Source organism: Scyliorhinus canicula, chromosome 1, assembly GCF_902713615.1.
Source record: "Scyliorhinus canicula chromosome 1, sScyCan1.1, whole genome shotgun sequence".
NCBI lineage: Eukaryota > Metazoa > Chordata > Chondrichthyes > Carcharhiniformes > Scyliorhinidae > Scyliorhinus > Scyliorhinus canicula.
Window position 1 is genome coordinate 202248712 of NC_052146.1, and position 20007 is coordinate 202268718.

Consider the following 20007-nt stretch of genomic DNA (forward strand, 5'->3'; position numbering starts at 1 on the left):
AGGCTTCAATGAAGTTACTGTAAAAAGCCCCTCGTTGCCACATTCCGCCTGTTTGGCCATTCTCAGCATTCGCTGCCTAGTAATAGTAGAATAGGTCAGGGAGGCCTAGCCCCTCCATCTGTCACGCTCTCTGCAAGACCGCCCTTCTAACCCAGGCCACCATCCGCCCCAAATAAACGAGGTGGCAAATTTGTCCACCTCCTTGAAGAAAGATTTGGGTAGAAAGACAGGCAGGCACTGAAAAAGGAACAGAAATCGCAGTAGCACATTCATTTTATCTACCTGTACCCAACAGAGGGAGGTTGTCCCACCTTTCCAGGTCAGCCTTCACCCTCCCCACCAGACTAGTAAAATGATACCGACAGAGCCCACCCCAATCTCATGCCACCTGCACCCCCAAGTGCCTGAAGTGGGTTGCCGCCCTGAGAAATGGCAGCCCCCCCCCCCCCCGCCACTCCCAGTTGGGACTCCAGGAAATGCTCACTCTTACCTAGGTTCAATTTATATCCTGAGAATGAACCAAATCTTTGGAGCAGCCCCATTATTTCCCCATCGCCGTGCTAGGCTCTGAAATGTACAGTAGCAGATTGTCAGCGTACTAGGTGATCCTAAGCTCTGCCCCCACCCTCACTATATCCCTCCACATCCCCAAGCTCCTTAGAGCAATGGCTAGAGGCGCAATAGCCACTGCAAATAACAGGGGGGGACATAGGACACCCCTGCCTGGTACCCCAGTCCAGAGCAAAATACCCCAAATTCATATTATTAGTGCAAATACTCGCCATCGGCTCCCTATACAGCACGCTGTAAACCTTGGCCCGATCCGAAATCTTTCCAAGAATGTCATTAAACACCCCTACTCTACCCGATCAAATGCCTTCTCCGCATCCAATTCCACCACCACTCTTGTCTCCTTCCAATCCGTCGACATTTAACAACCTTCTAACATATGAGAGCAGCTGCCTTCTCTTCACAAACCCTGTCTGATCCTTCCCTATCACCATCGGAAGGCACCTCTCCAATCCTGCTTACAGCACCTTTGCCAATATCTTGGTATCCACATTTAATAGGGAAATGAGCCTGTATGACCCACACTCCACTGGGTCCTTATCCTTCTTTAACAGCAGGGAAATTGAGGCATGCCCCAACATCGCATCAAAACCCCCCCTTCCTGTTGCCTCCTCAAACATTCCCACCATCAATGGTGTCAACTTTGAATTTCTTATAATATTCCACTGGGAATCCATCTGGTCCTGCTGTCTTCCCTGACAGCATCCCTCCAATTGCCTCTTTTATCTGCTGTTCCCCCACCGGCCCCTCAAGCCCTGCCCTGTCTACCTCCCTGAACCTCAGGTCCCCCAACCCATCCAGGAACTCCCTCATCTCTCGCTCCTCTCCCGGTGGCTCCAACCTACACAACATCTCATAGAACTCCTAAAAAACTTTATTAATCTGTTCTGGGGCCACCACTAGCTTTCCCATCTTATTCCATACCCGGACTATCTCCCTCACCACCGCCTCCCTCCGGAGCTGGCTGGCCAACATACGCCTTCTCCCCATGTTCGTAGACTGCCCCCATCACCCGTCTCAATTGGTGCACCACTTTCCCTGTGGACAACTGGTCAAAAATTGTCTGAAGCTCCTTCCTCCTGGCCAAGAGGGCTAGACCCAGGTCCCCCGTGTACCTCCTGCCAACCTCCAATGTCTCCTCTATCAACTTTTGAACGCTCCTCCCTCTCTTTCTTGTATACCTTAGCCTTAAACAAGATCACCTCTCCCCTGATTACTGCCTTCAGAGCCTCCCAAACCACCGGCTGAGAAACTTCCCCTGTGCAATTAAATCTCACATATTTAGGAGAAACTTCCCCTATGCAATTAAATCTCACTCTGCCCTCCAGCAGAGGGCAGCAGAGCAGAGCTACTGATCAGCTGTTCTGGGGAAATTTGCATACGTGCAGTGCGGTCAGCCTAAGTTGAAGGTGGTTTGTGGAGAGGCTGTTGGCAAGTGACAGTTAAACCCGAAATACTTTGTGAGTGTTTCCCACCCTACCTCCTCCTCTAACCAACCCCCCCACCCCACGGTGGTTGGGAAGCGGGAGCAGGGGCCTGTCGTGAAGGTGAGTGAGTGCCTTTAAATTTGCTTACCTTTGAGCAGGAGCAGGGTTTTGAGGTAATATCAGATAAGCTCTTCCTTTCTTTTTTTTTTCTTGTTATTTTTTAAATCTAGAGGTGATGTCAGGGAAGGCAGTACAATGCTCCTCCTGCAGAATGTTTGAGGTGAGGGACGCCATCAGTGTCCCTGCTGATTTCATCTGTGGGAAGTGCACCCAACTCCAGCTCCTCAAAACCGTGTTAGGGACCTGGAGCTTGAGCTGGATGAACTTCGGATCAGGGAGGCAGAGGGGGTCATAGATAGGAGCTTCAGGGAAATAGTTACAAAGACTGGAGATAGATGGGTAACTGTAAGAGGGACTGGGAAGAAGCAGTCAGTGCAGGGACCCCCTGCGGTCGTTCCCCTGAGTACAAGTATACCGTTTGGATACTTGTGGGGGGACGACTTACCAGGGGTAAGCCATGGGTACGGGCCTCTGGCACGGAGTCTGTCCCTGTTGCTCAGAAGGGAAGGGGGGAAAGGAGTTAGAACATAGTAATTGGGGACTCAATAGTCAGGGGCACAGATAGGAGATTTTGTGGGAGCGAGAGAGACTCACGTTTGGTATGTTGCCTCCCAGGTGCAAGGGTACGTGATGTCTCGGATCGTGTTTTCCGGGTCCTTAAGGGGAGGGGGAGCAGCCCCAAGTCGTAGTCCACATTGGCACTAACGACATAGGTAGGAAAGGGGACAAGGATGTCAGGCAGGCCTTTAGGGAGCTAGGATGGAAGCTCAGAGCGAGAACAAACAGAGTTGTTATCTCTGGGTTGTTGCCCGTGCCACGTGATAGTGAGATGAGGAATAGGGAGAGAGAGCAATTAAACACGTGGCTACAGGGATGGTGCAGGCGGGAGGGATTCAGATTTCTGGATAACTGGGGCTCTTTCTGGGGAAGGTGGGACCCTCTATAGACAGGATGGTCTACATCTGAACCTGAGGGGCACCAATATCCTGGGGGGGAGATTTGTTAGTGCTCTTTGGGGGGGTTTAAACTAATTCAGCAGGGGCATGGGAACCTGGATTGTAGTTTTAGGGGTACGAGAGATTGAGAGTATAGAGGTCAGGAGCACAGATTTGACTTCGCAGGAGGGTGCCAGTGTTCAGGTAGGTGGTTTGAAGTGTGTCTACTTTCAATGCCAGGAGTATACGAAATAAGGTAGGGGAACTGGCAGCATGGGGTGGTACCTGGGACGTCGATGTTGTGGCCATTTCAGAGACATGGATAGAGCAGGGACAGGAATGGTTGTTGCAGGTTCCGGGGTTTAGGTGCTTTAGGTAAGTTCAGAGAAGGGGGGCAAAAGAGGGGGAGGTGTGGCGCTGCTAGTCAAGGACAGTATTACGGTGGCGGAAAGGATGCTAGATGGGGACTCTTCTTCGAGGTAGTATGGGCTGAGGTTAGAAACAGGAAAGGAGAGGTCACCCTGTTGGGAGTTTTCTATAGGCCACCTAATAGTTCTAGGGATGTAGAGGAAAGGATGGCGAAGATGATTCTGGAAAAGAGCGAAAGTAACAGGGTAGTTGTTATGGGAGACTTTAACTTTCCAAATATTGACTGGAAAAGATATAGTTCGAGTACATTAGATGGGTCATTCTTTGTACAATGTGTGCAGGAGGGTTTTCCTGACACAATATGTTGACAGGCCAACAAGAGGCGAGGCCACATTGGATTTGGTTTTGGGTAATGAACCAGGACAGGTGTTAGATCTGGAGGTAGGTGAGCACTTTGGAACAGTGACCACAATTCGTGACCTTTACGTTAGTGATGGAAAGGGATAAGTATACCCCGCCAGGGCAAGAGTTATAGCTGGGGGAAGGGCAATTATGATGCCATTAGACATGACTTAGGATGTTTGGTTGGAGAAGTAGGCTGCAAGGGTTGGGCACACTGGATATGTGGAGCTTGTTCAAGGAACAGCTATTGCATGTTCTTGATAAGTACGTACCAGTCAGGCAGGGAGGAAGGGGTCGAGCGAGGGAACCGTGGTTTACCAAAGAAGTGGAATCTCTTGTAAGAGGAAGAAGGAGGCCTATGTGAAGATGAGGCGTGAAGTTTCAGTTGGGGCGCTTGGATATTTACAAGGAAGCGAGGAAGGATCTAAAGAGAGAGCTGAGACGAGCAAGGAGGGGACATGAGAAGTCTTTGGCAGGTAGGATCAAGGAAAACCCAAAGCTTTCTATAGGTATGTCAGGAATAAAAGAATGACTAGGGTAAGAGTAGGGCCAGTCAAGGACAGTGGTGGAAGTTGTGGTGGAGGCTGAGGAGATAAGCGAGATACTAAATGAATACTTTTTGTCAGTATTCACTCAAGAAAAAGATAATATTGTGGAGGAGAATGCTGAGACCCAGGCTATTAGAATAGATGGCATTGAGGTGCGTAGGGAAGAAGTGTTGGCAATTCTGGACAAGGTGAAAATAGATAAGTCCCCGGGGCCGGATGGGATTTATCCTAGGATTCTCTGGGAAGCCAGGGAAGAGATTGCTGAGCCTTTGGCTTTGATTTTTAGGTCATCATTGGCTACAGGAATAGTGCCAGAGGACTGGAGGATAGCAAATGTGGTCCCTTTGTTCAAGAAGGGGAGTAGAGATAACCCCGGTAACTATAGGCCGGTGAGCCTAACGTCTGTGGTGGGTAAAGTCTTGGAGAGGATTATAAAAGATACGATTTATAATCATCTAGATAGGAATAATATGATTAGGGACAGTCAGCATGGTTTTGTGAAGGGTAGGTCATGCCTCACAAACCTTATCGAGTTCTTTGAGAGGTGACTGAACAGGTAGACGAGGGTAGAGCAGTTGATGTGGTGTATATGGATTTCAGTAAAGCGTTTGATAAGGTTCCCCACGGTCGTCTATTGCAGAAAATACGGAGGCTGGGGATTGAGGGTGATTTAGAGATGTGGATCAGAAATTGGCTAGTTGAAAGAAGACAGAGAGTGGTAGTTGATGGGAAATGTTCAGAATGGAGTTCAGTTACGAGTGGCGTACCACAAGGATCTGTTCTGGGGCCGTTGCTGTTTGTCATTTTTATAAATGACCTAGAGGAGGGCGCAGAAGGATGGGTGAGTAAATTTGCAGACGACACTAAAGTCGGTGGAGTTGTAGACAGTGCGGAAGGATGTTGCAGGTTACAGAGGGACATAGATAAGCTGCAGAGCTGGGCTGAGAGGTGGCAAATGGAGTTTAATGTGGAGAAGTGTGAGGTGATTCACTTTGGAAAGAATAACAGGAAATGCGGAATATTTGGCTAATGGTAAAATTCTTGGTAGTGTAGATGAGCAGAGGGATCTCGGTGTCCATGTACATAGATCCCTGAAAGTTGCCACCCAGGTTGATAGGGTTGTGAAGAAGGCCTATGGTGTGTTGGCCTTTATTGGTAGAGGGATTGAGTTCCGGAGCAATGAGGTCATGTTGCAGTTGTACAAACTCTAGTACGGCCGCATTTGGAGTATTGCGTACAGTTCTGATCGCCTCATTATAGGAAGGACGTGGAAGCTTTGGAACGGGTGCGGAGGAGATTTACCAGGATGTTGCCTGGTATGGAGGGAAAATCTTATGAGGAAAGGCTGATGGACTTGAGGTTGTTTTCGTTAGAGAGAAGAAGGTTAAGAGGTGACTTAATAGAGGCATACAAAATGATCAGAGGGTTAGATAGGGTGGACAGCGAGAGCCTTCTCCCGCGGATGGAGGTGGCTAGCACGAGGGGACATAGCCTTAAATTGAGGGGTAATAGATATAGGACAGAGGTCAGAGGTGGGTTTTTTACGCAAAGAGTGGTGAGGCCGTGGAATGCCCTACCTGCAACAGTAGTGAACATGCCAACATTGAGGGCATTTAAAATTTATTGGATAAGCATATGGATGATAAGGGCATAGTGTAGGTTAGATGGCCTTTAGATTTTTTCCATGTCGGTGCAACATCGAGGGCCGAAGGGCCTGTACTGCGCTGTATCGTTCTATGTTCTATGTTCTATGTTCTATTCCTCAATCACCGTCCCAATCTTATCACAAAAACTCCGGACCCCGCTTCCATTCTCCACCCCAGCCTCTGAGCCAATGCCTTCTCCAAAACCCCATCCATCTAATGCAGCGCATGGTCTGAAATCAATATCACTGAATACCCCGGCCCTTTGACCCCGGCCAACAACACCTCCCCACTATGAAAATTCTATTCTCGAATACACTTTATGTATCAGGGAGAAAATTGAATACTCCCGCTCCCTTGGGTGCAGGAACCTCCACAGGTCCTCGCCTTCCATCTCTCTCACGAGCACAGCAAGTTTAAGGGACTGAATGACCTGCTTCATTGTTCAGACTTGTTGTGAGAGTTAATGAATAGAGTTCTTCAAAGATTATGAAGGATTATGATAAGGTAAATTATGATCGATTGTTTCTAGTCGTCAGTGAGCCAGTAAGGAGCATGTCTAAGATAATCACTTAAAAGAATTCAAGGAGCTGATAACTAATTTTTGCATTAGGCAGAGGAATTCTCTTCCATGAACCATTATTGAAGCAGAGTCCATGAATCCTTTTTAAAAGAAATTAGAAGGTTGCTTGGAAAAAAAAAATTAAATGCCACGGAGGGTGAGCAGGTTAATGAGATTCAACTGGATGGTTATGCAAAAGGAAAATATCATTACAGACTTTGCAAGGCAAATGATCACTCGCTATGCTGTATCATTCCGTCATCTAACTTTAATGAAAGGTCATAGAGTTTCAAGTCAAACTCTGTTTTTGCCCACAGATACTACCAGACCTGATGAGTGTTGCCAACATTTTTCTGTTTTTATTTTCATAGTTCTCTGCTTGCAATACTGCAGGAATAGAGCTGATATTGTAGCTAGGGAATGTACAAAAGGTCTGTTCTTAATTCCCTTGCTTCTTTCTTTTTACGGGTCGATCCTGCCTGGCTGTAAGGTTTTCTAGTGCAACTGGTAAGATGCCAACCACCGACAATCACACCATAGTAGGCACAACAGCTGCGGAACAGATGATTTTTTTTTTCAACAACATACAAGACTATGATAGATATGTGTATTGGAGTAGTGGATGCTGCAACTATCACTTTCTGTCCTCAAACAAGTACAAGGAAACACTCTGGTCATCCATGAAGCTGCAAGTGTTACCATGCGTGGCACTGAACAATATGTTCTCTTATGTAGTTGACTAAAGCATAAAGTTCCAGAGTTAGGGAGCTAAAATGTGTGGAAGGCTGGAGAAGGTTGTAGAGACACTGAGGGACAAGGACACAAAGAGAGACTTTTTGGGGGAACGAACAGGTCAAATATTTTAAAGAGAATGCATATGGGGACAAATCAATGAATGATGTGGACTTGGGGTTTTGTGTAGGGCAGGATAAGAGTGGATGAGTATTGAATTAGTTGTTGTTTATGAAGTGAGAGGATGGGGGGCATCAAAAAACTGTAGATGGATGGGGAGTAGATTTGGGGCATCCAGTCTTGGTCATTCAAATTCATATAATGTCTTCTGAATTTAAATTTGTTTGAAGTTACTGGCAGATAAAGAAAATGCCAGTAAGTTGTAGCCCAATATTTTGCAATAGCAGAGGTCCTATATGCATAAGGGATCACAATTTTAGATTGCAATTGTCCACTACATTTGATTTCTCTCCATGCCATTCCAAATTTTAATCTAATTTCCTCTTATCCTAGATTTCTCGTCAATGGAAAAATGTTTATGCCTAAATTAAGTACCCAATTCCTTTTTTTCCCGACTCCAGAGTTGTTCATGCCACTCCATCCCGCCCGCCGGGACCCCTCACCTCATTAAAAGTGGGCCATGAAAAAGCACTGGGTGTGTTGGAATTTGTACATCGACCCGGTGTCTGCTTGGGTTTCCTCCCAAAGTCCAAAGATGTGCAGTTAATAATCTTAAGAAGTGCCACAAGTAGGTTTACATTAACACTGCAATGAAGTTACTGTGAAAAACCCCTAGTCGCCACACTCTGGCGCCTGTTCGGGTCACTGAGGGAGAATTCAGAATGTCCAATTCACCTAACAAGCACGTCTTTGGGAACTTGTGGGAGGAAACCGGAGCATTCGGAGGAAACCCAGACACAGTGATGCAAGCTGGGAATCGAACCTGGGACCCTGCACTGTGAAGCAACAGTGCCAACCACCGTGCCACCATTTAGGCAGATTCACCATGATCAATGCGCAGGGCTACAGCGATAGGAAAGTAGGTATAGTTAAGGCGCTCTTTTGGAGGGGTAGTCCAAACTTGATGGGCCGAATGGGCTCCTTCTGCACTGTAGCGGTTTTATGGATTAGGGCGAATCCCAAAATATTCTAAAAGTATATTAAGGGGAAGAGGATAAACGGAGAACGAGTAGGGCCCATTAGAGACCAATATGTGCATGGAGCCAGAGGACATTGGTAGGGTGGGGGAAGGAGGATGTAGGTACAGAATTCAGAGAGAGATTCCTGAAGTTTGACATAGGGAGTGAGGTTTTGCCAGGCTTCAAAGTGGAAAAATCGGGAGGAAATTAGAGGGGCTCTGACCAACCTTTTAATTCCTCTTTGGTCACAGGAGAGGTAATGTGGTTCCACTTTTAAAAAATATAGATACATTTAGAGTATCCAATTTGTTTGTTTACCCCTATTAAAAAGGCAATTTTGGTTTAGAATCATAGAATCCCTACAGTGCAGAAGGTCATTCGGCTCATTGAGTGCACCGACCTTGGACAGAACATTCTACCCAGGCCCACCCCCTCACCCTATCCCTGTAACCCCACCTGAACATTTGGATACTAAGGGGAAATTTAGCATAGCCAATCAACATAACCTGCACATCTTTGGGCTGTGGGAGGAAATCAGAGCACCCGGTGGAAACCCACACAGGTAGAATGTGCAAACTCCACAGACAGTGACCCAAGGCTGGAATTTAACCTGGGCCCCTGGAGCTGTAAGGCAGCAGTGCTACCCCAGGGTGAGACCCACACAAACACAGGGAAAAGGTGCAAACTCCACATGGACAGTGACCCGGGCCGGGATCAAACCTGGGTCCTCAGCGCTGTGAGAAAGCAGTGCTAACCACTGCACCAGTGGTCCCACTTTTCAAGAAGAGTGGTAGAGTTAAACCAGGGAACAATAGACAAGTGGTAGGGAAATTATTGTAGAAACTAAATCTCCACATGGAGAGGCAAAGGTTGATCAGGAGGAAAGATGTAGAAAGATAGAAAACTAGGAGTAGGCGGGGGCTGTTTGGGCCTTCAAGACCACTGTGGCATTCATTATGAAGGTAGGAGGCTTAGAGGGGATTAGAGGAAACATTTTTTACCCAGAATGTGGTGAGAGTCTGGCATGCACTGCCTGGGAGGTAGAGAAAGGAGACCTTACAACCTTTATAAAGTATGTGGATCAGCATTTGAAACGTCATCACATTCAAGGCTATGGGTCCAGTGCTAAAAAGTGTGATTAGTGTAGTTTCGTCAGTGCCGACCCGGCAGGCTGAAGGGTCCCTTCTGTACTGTATGACTTGCGACAAGGGCAAGGCCATATTTTTGAAAATATGATTTTTCAACTGACTGGAAAGTTTGCAATTTGACCTAAAACAGAAAACTCTATGCAAGGCCACATTCCAAGGTGAAGATGAGAAACAAACAAATCAGGGGAGGCTGAAGAGAAACATTTCCTATAATCCAGACACCAATTGAAAGTAACAAAGGAAGCAACATTAAATATGCAAAGTACTGGATATTGAAATAATGGCTACTACAGAGTGACCCACCCAAAACCTCTTGGAAGCACACAATGGATTAGGTTTCGCAAGGCAGTCTTTCCAAATGTCACAGGCGGTGTCCAGAAAGCCTTCAGCATAGAACAAAGAACAAAGAGGCAATGGCAGCTGCGGTAAGTGTGGGCAGCATGAGCAGGAGGACTGCTGTCCAATGCCAGCAGGCAATCCCCAACTAACTGCAAGGGTAAGTTACCACCTCTCTCATGGCATCAGTCCCTGCTCCCTTAAGAGATCTCTTACTAACTAGCATCTGACTACATTCAAGAAAGCAACTAGCTTAAATCAGCTGCAGCATTTAAAATCTACACCAAGAAAAAAATTGGGCTGTCCTCGAGTGGGCCAACCTTTTCCTTTTTTTTCTTTAAAAATGCCAATCACCTACCTGCTCACCTAACTATGTAAGCCTTTAACATTCACCAGTTTCAAGGGCGGCACGGTGGCGCAGTGGTTAGCACTTCTGCCTCATGGCGCCGAGGACCCGGGGTCTCCCCCCACAACCCAAAGATGTGCAGGGTAGGTGAATTGACCCACTAAATTGCCCCTTAATTGGAATTTTTAAAAAAAAACACTCATCAGTTTCTGGAGGCTGGAAAAAGGATATAAAAGCAGCAACTTCTTGCTCCACTGCACCAAATTCCCAAGTTAGCACTCGCATCTTGCCATTTGCAGGCCTACTTGCACTCAGTGTGCTCCCACACTCTCAATCCGTGCTTTCTTATGGGAAAGTGATTTTTGTTTAGCACACCCGCGTCTGCATGGGTTTCCTCCGCGTCCAGGGATGTGCAGGTTAGGTTTTTTTTTTATAAATGTTTTTATTCAGTTTTCATATTTTATATTGAACAAATTACAAATTGTTAGGAGAGAGAAACAAAAAAAAAAAACAAACACGCAAAAAATTAACATACATATTTACAGGTAAGCATCTTCGTAGTAGTAACTGCGCCCCCCCCCCCCCCCCCCCCCCCCCCCCCCCCCCCCCCCCCCTCAACATGTTTATTTAGTTTGGTTTGGGCCTTAGCTAGCCATCGAACCCCCGTAACGAACCTGTAGCCCCCCCCCCCCCCTCCCGCTACCTTCCCCGACTATTCTTCCTCTTGTACATTGGCCACAAATAGGTCCCGGAACAGTTGCATGAATGGCTCCCACGTTCTGTGGAAGCCGTCGTCCGACCCTCGGATGGCAAATTTGATTTTCTCCATTTGGAGAGATTCCGAGAGGTCGGACAGCCAGTCCGCAGCTCTGGGCGGTGCTGCTGACCGCCAGCCAAACAGGATTCTACGGCGGGCGATCAGGGAGGCAAAGGCAAGGGCGTCCGCCCTCCTCCCCAGGAATAGATCTGGCTGTTCTGAAACCCCGAAGACCGCCACTATCGGGCATGGCTCCACCCTCACTCCCACCACTTTGGACATAACCTCGAAGAAGGCTGTCCAGTACTCCACGAGTCTGGGGCAAGACCAGAACATGTGGGCGTGGTTGGCCGGGCCTCTTTGGCACCGTTCACATCTGTCTTCCACCTCCGGGAAGAACCTACTCATACGGGTTCTTGTTAAGTGGGCTCTATGTACCACTTTTAGTTGCGTCAGGCTGAGCCTTGCGCACGTGGAGGTGGAGTTGACCCTATGCAGTGCTTCGCTCCAGAGTCCCCACCCTATCTCCATCCCCAGGTCGTCCTCCCATTTCCTCCTTGTTGCGTCCAGTACGGTGTCGTCCCTATCTACCAGTCGGTCATACATGTCACTACAGTTCCCTTTCTCTAGGATACTTGCGTCCAGTAGGTCTTCCAGTAGTGTCTGTCGTGGCGGTTGTGGGTACGTCCTTGTCTCCTTTCGTAGGAAGTTTTTGAGCTGCAGGTACCGTAGCTCGTTCCCCCCAGCTAGCTGAAATTTCTCTGTCAGTTCGTCCAGTGTTGCGATCCTGTCGTCCGTGTATAGGTCCCTGACTGTCAGTGTCCCCCCGTCCTGCCTCCACCTTTTGAAGGTGGCGTCAGTCAGTGCTGGTTTGAACCTATGGTTGTTGCAGATGGGAGCCCTGTTCGACATTTTGTTCAGGCCAAGTTGCTGCCGCAGTTGGTTCCAGGATTGGAGGGTGGCTGTCACCACTGGGCTGCTGGAGTGTTTTTTTGGGTGGGGATGGGAGTGCTGCCGTGGCGAGGGCCCGGAGGGAGGTTCCCATGCAGGAGGCCTCCTCCGCACGCACCCACTCAGCTTCTGGCTCCTGGATCCATCCCCTTACTCGCTCGGCTGTTGCTGCCCAGTGGTAGAATTGTAGATTCGGGAGGGCTAACCCTCCCCTGGTTTTTGTTTTTTGTAAGACCTTCTTTGGGATCCTAGCATTTTTACCCCCCCATACAAACGCCATGATGAGTTTGTCCAGCGCTTTGAAAAAGGCCTTGGGGATGTAGATCGGAATGGATCTAAACAGGAAGAGGAACCTGGGCAGTACGTTCATTTTGATTGTCTGAACTCTCCCCGCGAGGGAGAGCGGGAGTGTGTTCCATCTTTGCAGGTCCTTTTTAACTTCCTCCGTCAGGCTGGTGAGGTTCCATTTGTGGATCCCTTTCCAGTCATGGGCTATTTGGATCCCCAGGTAACGGAATTTATGTTGGGCTTGTTTGAACGGCAGCCCCTTTAGTGCTGCCCCCCCCCCCCCCCCCCCCCCCCCCCCCCCCCCCCCCTTTGCGGGTGTAATGGGAAGATCTCACTTTTGCTCATGTTGAGTTTGTAGCCCGAGAAGGCTCCAAACTCTTTCAGGAGCGCGATGATTCCGTCCATGCTGCTTTGTGGGTCCGAGATATAGAGGAGCAGATCATCCGCATAGAGTGAGACTCTGTGCTCTCTACCTCCCCTTCGGATCCCCCTCCAATTTTTTGCTGCCCTGAGCGCGATTGCTAGCGGTTCAATTGCTAGTGCGAACAGCAGCGGGGACAGTGGGCATCCTTGTCTGGTGCCCCTGTGCAGCTGGAAGTATTGGGAGTTGGTATTGTTGGTCTGTACACTCGCCATGGGAGTGTTGTACAGGAGCTTTACCCAAGCGGTGAACCCTGTTCCAAGCCCGAACCGCTCCAGTACCTCTATGAGGTATTTCCACTCGACTCTGTCGAAGGCCTTTTCTGCGTCCAGGGAGACGATCACCTCTTGTGTTCTCTCCCCGGAGGGGGTCATTATCACGTTCAGCAGGCGCCTGATGTTCGCGGTCAGCTGTCTACCTTTGACAAAGCCCGTCTGGTCCTCTGTGACCACCTCAGGTACACAGTCTTCTAGCCTTTTGGCTAGGATTTTGGCCAGTATTTTGGCGTCTGCATTCAGCAGAGATATGGGTCTGTATGACCCACATTCCGTTGGGTCTTTGTCTTTCTTAGGTATCAGCGAGATTGAGGCCTGTGCTAACGTGGGTGGCAACGTGCCCCTAGCTAGCGAGTCTGTGAACATCTCCCGCAGGTGCGGGGCCAGCGCTGTCGCAAATCTTTTGTAGAAGTCCGCCGGGAATCCGTCCGGTCCCGGCGCCTTCCCCGCCTGCATGGAGCTAATGCTCTCCATGATCTCTCCCAGTGCTAGTGGTGCTTCCAGATCCCGTTTTCTGCCCTCTCCCACAACTGGTATGTTCAGTCCGTCAAGAAACCGGTGTGCAGGTTAGGTTGATTGGCTATGCTAAATTACCCTTGGGTGTCCAAAAACGTTAAGTAGGGTTACTGTGTTACGGGGATAGGCTGGAGGCATGGGCTTGAGCAGGGTTCTCTTTCCAAGGGCTGGTACAGACTCGAGGGGTCGAATGGCCTCCTTCTGCACTGTAAATTCTATGATTCTAACTCCCCTTACTTCTGATACCTGTGTGCAGACGTGACCGAATGAATGCGTGGGGTCCGAATGGTTGACATTGCATCATCTTTCTTGGATTTAATGGCGAATACGTCTGTTCTATGATTCAAGAAAGCTTGTGAGATTGGGGCTCCTTATTATTCAGTTTAAATAGTTAAACACATTTGGATTTGGAAAAGGCATATCCTTGAGAAAAATAAATTTAAAACCTTTGTTCTGACCAACTGAGGTTGACCAGAGGGGAGGTAGTTCACCCAGCTGCACCTGATCCTTTGCAGCCTTTAGTCCAATTATTTTTTTTAGAAACTATCTAAATCAAAGGAGAACAGAAGAGGAAGCAAGGAGAAAAAAAAACAATCGATTCCTTGGCCACACAATTACCATTGATGTCAATTGATGCAAATACATTGGGTGAATATAAAGAGTCAAGAATGAGAGACATTGAAAGTCATTATTAGTCATGAGAGTACCTTTAAGAAATGGGTGTTTATAAATGGGTGTGAATATAAATATCTGTAGTGAGAGTACCTTTAAGAAATGGGTGTTTACTACTGCAGTGATGTTAGAGAGTGGGTGGAGCTGTGCTGTCTGTCAGCTTTTTACTTTTGTTTTTGACTGTTTGCTGCAGGGTGTGTTTTAGTTTCGTTTTCAGTATTGGGAGCTGAAGCCAGACCAAGCAGGTGTACTGCTGTTCTCTCTGCCATCAAAATACTATCTCTTGATCATTTGGTGAATTCAGAATTATAAATGTTTTCAGTAGTGACTTTAACCTGATGTGGTTCTGATAAAGGTTTTGTTTTAAAGTCGTATGGATGTTAAAAAGGAAAGCTTAAAGGCTTACTTAGTGTTGTAGTCTTTGGGGGTTGTATTTGAATTAATGGCTGCTAAGATGTTCACTATGTTTAAAAAAGGTTAACATGGGTTCATAGAATAAATATTGTTTTGCGATAAAAAATACTTTTCCATTTCTGCTGTACCTGCAAAGACGAGGTCATTATGGTGGCAGCTAATCACCTAAAAGTTGCCTGAGATACAGTTTGACTCATTGGAAATGTCAAAAATTCAGAAGTCTTGGTGGGAATCTATTTAACTATGCCCAAGCATTGCCAAGGTTTGACGAGGAGGTGGAAGCCTTTTTCATTTCATTTGAGAAGGTGGCTAAACAAATGAAATTGCCACAAGGGATGTGAGATTCAAACAAAGCTGGTAGGTAGGGCTAGTGAAGTGTATGCATCACTGCCGGAGGAGATATCGGAGACGTATGGGGAGGTGAAAAAAACCACCTTAGGTGCTTATGAACTAGTGCCTGAAGCCTCCAGACAAAGGTTTAGAAATTCAAGGAAAGAATTTGGTCAAACATACATGATTTTGAAAGGATCAGAGTAATTTTGATAGGTAGATAAGGGCTTTGAAAATGGACCAAACGTATGAAGCCCTCAGAGAAATTATACTTTTTGAGGAGTTTAAAAATTCAATTCCTGGTGTAGTGAGAATTCATGTGGAAGAGCAGAGGGTTAAAACTGCAAGATTAGCAGCAGAAATGGCAGATGATTATGAAAGAGCTCATAAATCAAAGCTTGGTTTCCGACACCAGTTTCAGCCGGTGAGGGATAGAAACTGAGGACATGAGAAATACTCAAGTGGTAAAGGTAAAGATGATCTGATGGGAGATAATAAGGAGAGTGTACCTCAGATTAAAAAAGAAATCCAGGAGGTTGGAAAAGAAATGAAAAGTTTCAAATGTTTTCACCTTAATAAACTAGGCCATGCAAAGTCAGTGTTGGTGGTTGAAGAAAACACTGGGAAGGCTGATGTGGTAAAACAGGATAAGACAGTAGGGTTTGTTAAAGTGGTAAAGGAAAGCCCAAGTGAAATGAAAGATTGTACAGCCTGATCAAGAGGTGATTGATAAGAATGTGCCAAATCTATTTAAAGAATTTACTTGTGTGGGTAAAGTTTACTCATGTGTATCAGGAGCAGGTAAAAAAGTCACAATTTTAAGAGATACGGGAGGTAGTCAATCTTAAATGGTAAGAGATGAGGAGTTATGTAGTTTGGAAAGAATGTTTCCAGAAAAAGGTGGTATGTGGAATCCAGGGTGAGAGGAGTAGTGTTCAATTATATACGGTAAGGTTGGAAAATCCAGTGAAGAGTGGTGAAGTGGTAGTATCATAGATATCATAGAATTTACAGTGCAGAAGGAGGCCATTCGGCCCATCGAGTCTGCACCGGCTCTTGGAAAGAGCACCCTACCCAAGGTCAACACCTCCACCTTATCCCCATAACCCAGTAACCACACCCAACACTAAGGGCAATTTTGGACACTAAGGGCAATTTATCATGGCCAATCCACCTAACCTGCACATCTTTGGACTGTGGGAGGAAACCGGAGCACCCGGAGGAAACCCACGCACACACGGCGAGGATGTGCAGACTCAACACAGACAGTGACCCAAGCCGGAATCGAACCTGGGACCCTGGAGCTGTGAAGCAATTGTGCTATCCACAAAGCTACCGAGTAACAGCGAAACTATCTTGTCCAGGAATAGTTTATCTTGGATATTGATATAGCTGGATCGCAGGTGGGAGTGATGCTGACTGTGGTTGATAAGCCAGAGGAAAAATCAGACAACTGAAGTGTTGACAAATATCCTGGGATTTTTCCGGATTGTGTAGTAACAAGGTTGCAAAGAAATCAAAGAGCGAAGATGAAGTTGAAATGCAATTATCAGAAACGATTTTGATCAGATGGTTGAAAAAGAACAAGAGCAGGTGGAGGATGAGACAGATATTTTTAGTTCAGGAAAAGTGGCGGAGTTACAACAGAAATATATGGAAATAAAACGGATATATCAGAAAGCATATACGGAAGAGGAATCTGAGTATATACCAGAGTGTTATTACCGTATAAGTGATGTCTTAATGAGAAAGTGGAGACCTTTACACATGCAGGCGGATGAAAAGTGGGCAGAAGTTCATCAAGTAGTAAAGCGTATAGAAAGGAGGTGTTGCGAGTTGCACATGAGGTACCAGGGGGAGGTCACTTGGGAATAAGGAAAACTCAAGCTAAAATCCAGAAACATTTTTATTGGGCTGGACTACATAAAGATGTTGTTAAATTTTGTCAATCATGTCACATGATAGGGAAACCTCAAGCAGTGATAAAACCAGCACCCTTACTACCCATTCAAGGATTTGAGGAACCTTTTACAAGGGTCCTAATTGATTGCGTAGGACTGCTTCCTAAAACGAAAAGTGGGAATCACTATCTTTTGACTATAATGGATGTGTGTCTACTAGGTTTCCAGGGGCCATTCCAGTCCGTAATATTACAGCTAAAAAGATTGTGGAGGAGTTATTTAAATTCTTTACTAGATATGGACTACCCACAGAAATACAATCGGATCAAGGATCGAATTTTACCTCTAGGTTATTCAAAGAAGTTATGGATAGCTTAGGAATAAAACAATTAAAATCAATTACATACCATCCAGAATCGCAGGGAGCGTTAGAAAGGTGGCATCAGACATTAAAGACAGCGTTGAGGGCTTAACGCCGCGATTATCCAGAGGATTGGGATAAAGAATTCCATTCGTACTGTTTGCAATTAGGGGATGCACCTAATGAGTCAACCAAATCTAGTCCTTTTGAACTAATTTTTGGTCATGAGGTAAGAGGACCACTTAAATTGATTCAGGAAAAATTGGTGAGTGAGAAATCGGAAATTACATTATTGGATTATTTTGGGCAAATTTTAGGGAACGATTAAATAGAGGTGAATTGGTTAGACAACATTTAACAGTTGCACAAAATGTGATGGAACGGGTAGCAGACAAGAAATCCCAAGTTTCGTAGTTTTGCCAGTGGAGCTAAAGTTTTCATGTTGGTACCAGTGGTAGGTGAACCTTTAAAAGCAAGGTTTTATGGACCTTATCAGATTGAAAGGAAATTAAGTGAGATGAATTGTGTGGTAAAAACGCCAGATAGAAGACAAACTCGCCGAGTGTGTCATGTGAATATGCTTAAAAGTTACATTGAAAGGGAAGGAGAGAAAAAGGAGGTTTTAATGATTCTAACTCAAAGTGACGAACCAAATCCAAATGACTGTGAATTTGACATACCTCAAATTGGAAAACGAGGATCTTCTTAAAAATTGGGATAAATTGTTGAGTTATCTTCCAGAGGAAAAATGAACAGACCTGAGTTATTGATATTACATGGGCAAGTTTGTGGAGATAAAGGGCAGCACGGTGGCACAGTGGTTAGCATTGCTGCCTACGGTGCTGAGGACCCAGGTTCGAATCCCGGCCCTGGGTCACTGTCCGTGTCTGCGTGGGTTTCACCCCCACAACCCAAAAGATGTGCAGGGTAGGTGGAATGGCCATGCTAAATTGCCCCTTAATTGAAAAAAATAATTGGGTACTCTAAATTTAAAAAAAACGATTTTAAGTTTGTGGAGATAAATTCAGAAGTACTAAAATGGCTATGTAATGTAGATGTGCGAAAGGCTCTTCTGATGAAACAACATCCATAACCCTTTAAAATTGGCACAGATTAAAAGAGATTGAATGTTTAAAAATGGCATAATTGAAGTGGGTTGCAGCCAATGGAGCTCACCCATAGTGATGGTACCAAAACTGGACAGTACCCAACGGTTGTGTGGACTATAGAAAGGTTAATGCAGTTACAAGAATAAACTCTTATCCTATCCCACGTTTGGAGGATTGCATTGAGAAAATAGGACAATCAGCTTTTATTTCCAAACTGAATTTACTTAAAGGTTACTGGCAGGTACCTTTATCTGAAAGGGTGAAGGAGATTGCAGCTTTTGTGACTCCAGATGGTATATACCAATTCAAAGTTATGCCATTTGGCATGAAAAAACACCCCAGCCACATTTCAATGGTTAACTCACAAAGTTATTTCAGGATTACCCAATCGTATGTGGTATACATCGACGATCTGTTAATTTTCAGCCAGACATAGAAAGATCATTTAAATATCTGATGGGAGTTACTCGATCGACTTCAGGAAGAGGCTTTGGTGATAAACCTAGCCAAAAGTGAATTTGGAAAAGCACATGTCACTTTCCTGGAGGTGTTTCCGATACCCTCAAGACAAAGGGAAATAATGCGTTTTCTTGGCATGAGTGGATTTGATCAAACATTTGTGCAAAAGTTTTGTTGCGTGATTGCTCTACTGATGGACTTGAAGAAACTTCAAAAATTTCAATGGACAGCGGAGTTTCAACAGGCATTTGACGGCCTGAAAGCCGTGATAACCAATGCTCATGTGTTGGATAATTACAAGGGACTCTGTGATCAGAAATGCTGAGGCGTAGAGAAATGGGCGGATCGTGCAGAGATCTTGTTCAAAAAGACTGTCAATCGAGAAGGATTCCAGTTAGATGAACAAGAAAAGGACTATATTATTATACCTGTTTGCATGTTTTTTTTAATGAAGTATATTTACTGTGTGAATTTGTTAAAGGATAGCGAAAAGGCAATAAATGAAACCATCTTGGGTTTTTTTTTCCTGAGGGGGGGGGGGGGGGGGGGAAAGAGAGAGAGATGTCACGTGAGAGCACCTTTAAGAAATGAGTGTTTATAAATGGGTGTGTACATGAATATCTGTAGAGTACCTTTAAGAAATGGGTGTTTTCTACTGCTGTGATGTCAGAGTGGGTGGAGCTGGGCTGTCAGCTTTTTACTTTCGTTTTAGGCTGTTTGCTGCAGGGCATGTTTTAGTTTCGTTTTCAGTGTTGGAGCTGAAACCAGACCAAGCAGGTGCACTGCTTGAATTATAAATGTTTTCAGTAGTGACTTTAACCTGACGTGCTTCTGATAAAGGTTTTGTTTTTAAGTCGTTATGGATGTTAAGAAGGAAAGCTTAAAGTGTTGTATTCTTTGGCGGTTGTATTTGAATTAATGGTTGCCAAGATGTTCACTATGTTTTAAAAAGGTTAACTCGAGTTCATAGAACATTGTTTCACTTTAAACAGTACTTTCCCATTTCTGCTGTACCACATCTGTAGAGTGGGCCGCGTGCTCCCTATACCAATCTATTAAAAGTTGTGGGTCAGGTGCACTCCATGATACACATTGGGGCTCTCTAATCCCTGGCCCTTAACATTATCCACCTGTCTGTTTGCTCTTTGGAGCACATCTTATTCTGGATCATTACGAGGATGATTTACACAAATGACTTATTTGAAGGAAAATTTTGTTTAAGTTTTCACTTTTCAACATAGCCCATTTTGACTCATACAAAGACTTTATATTTTGG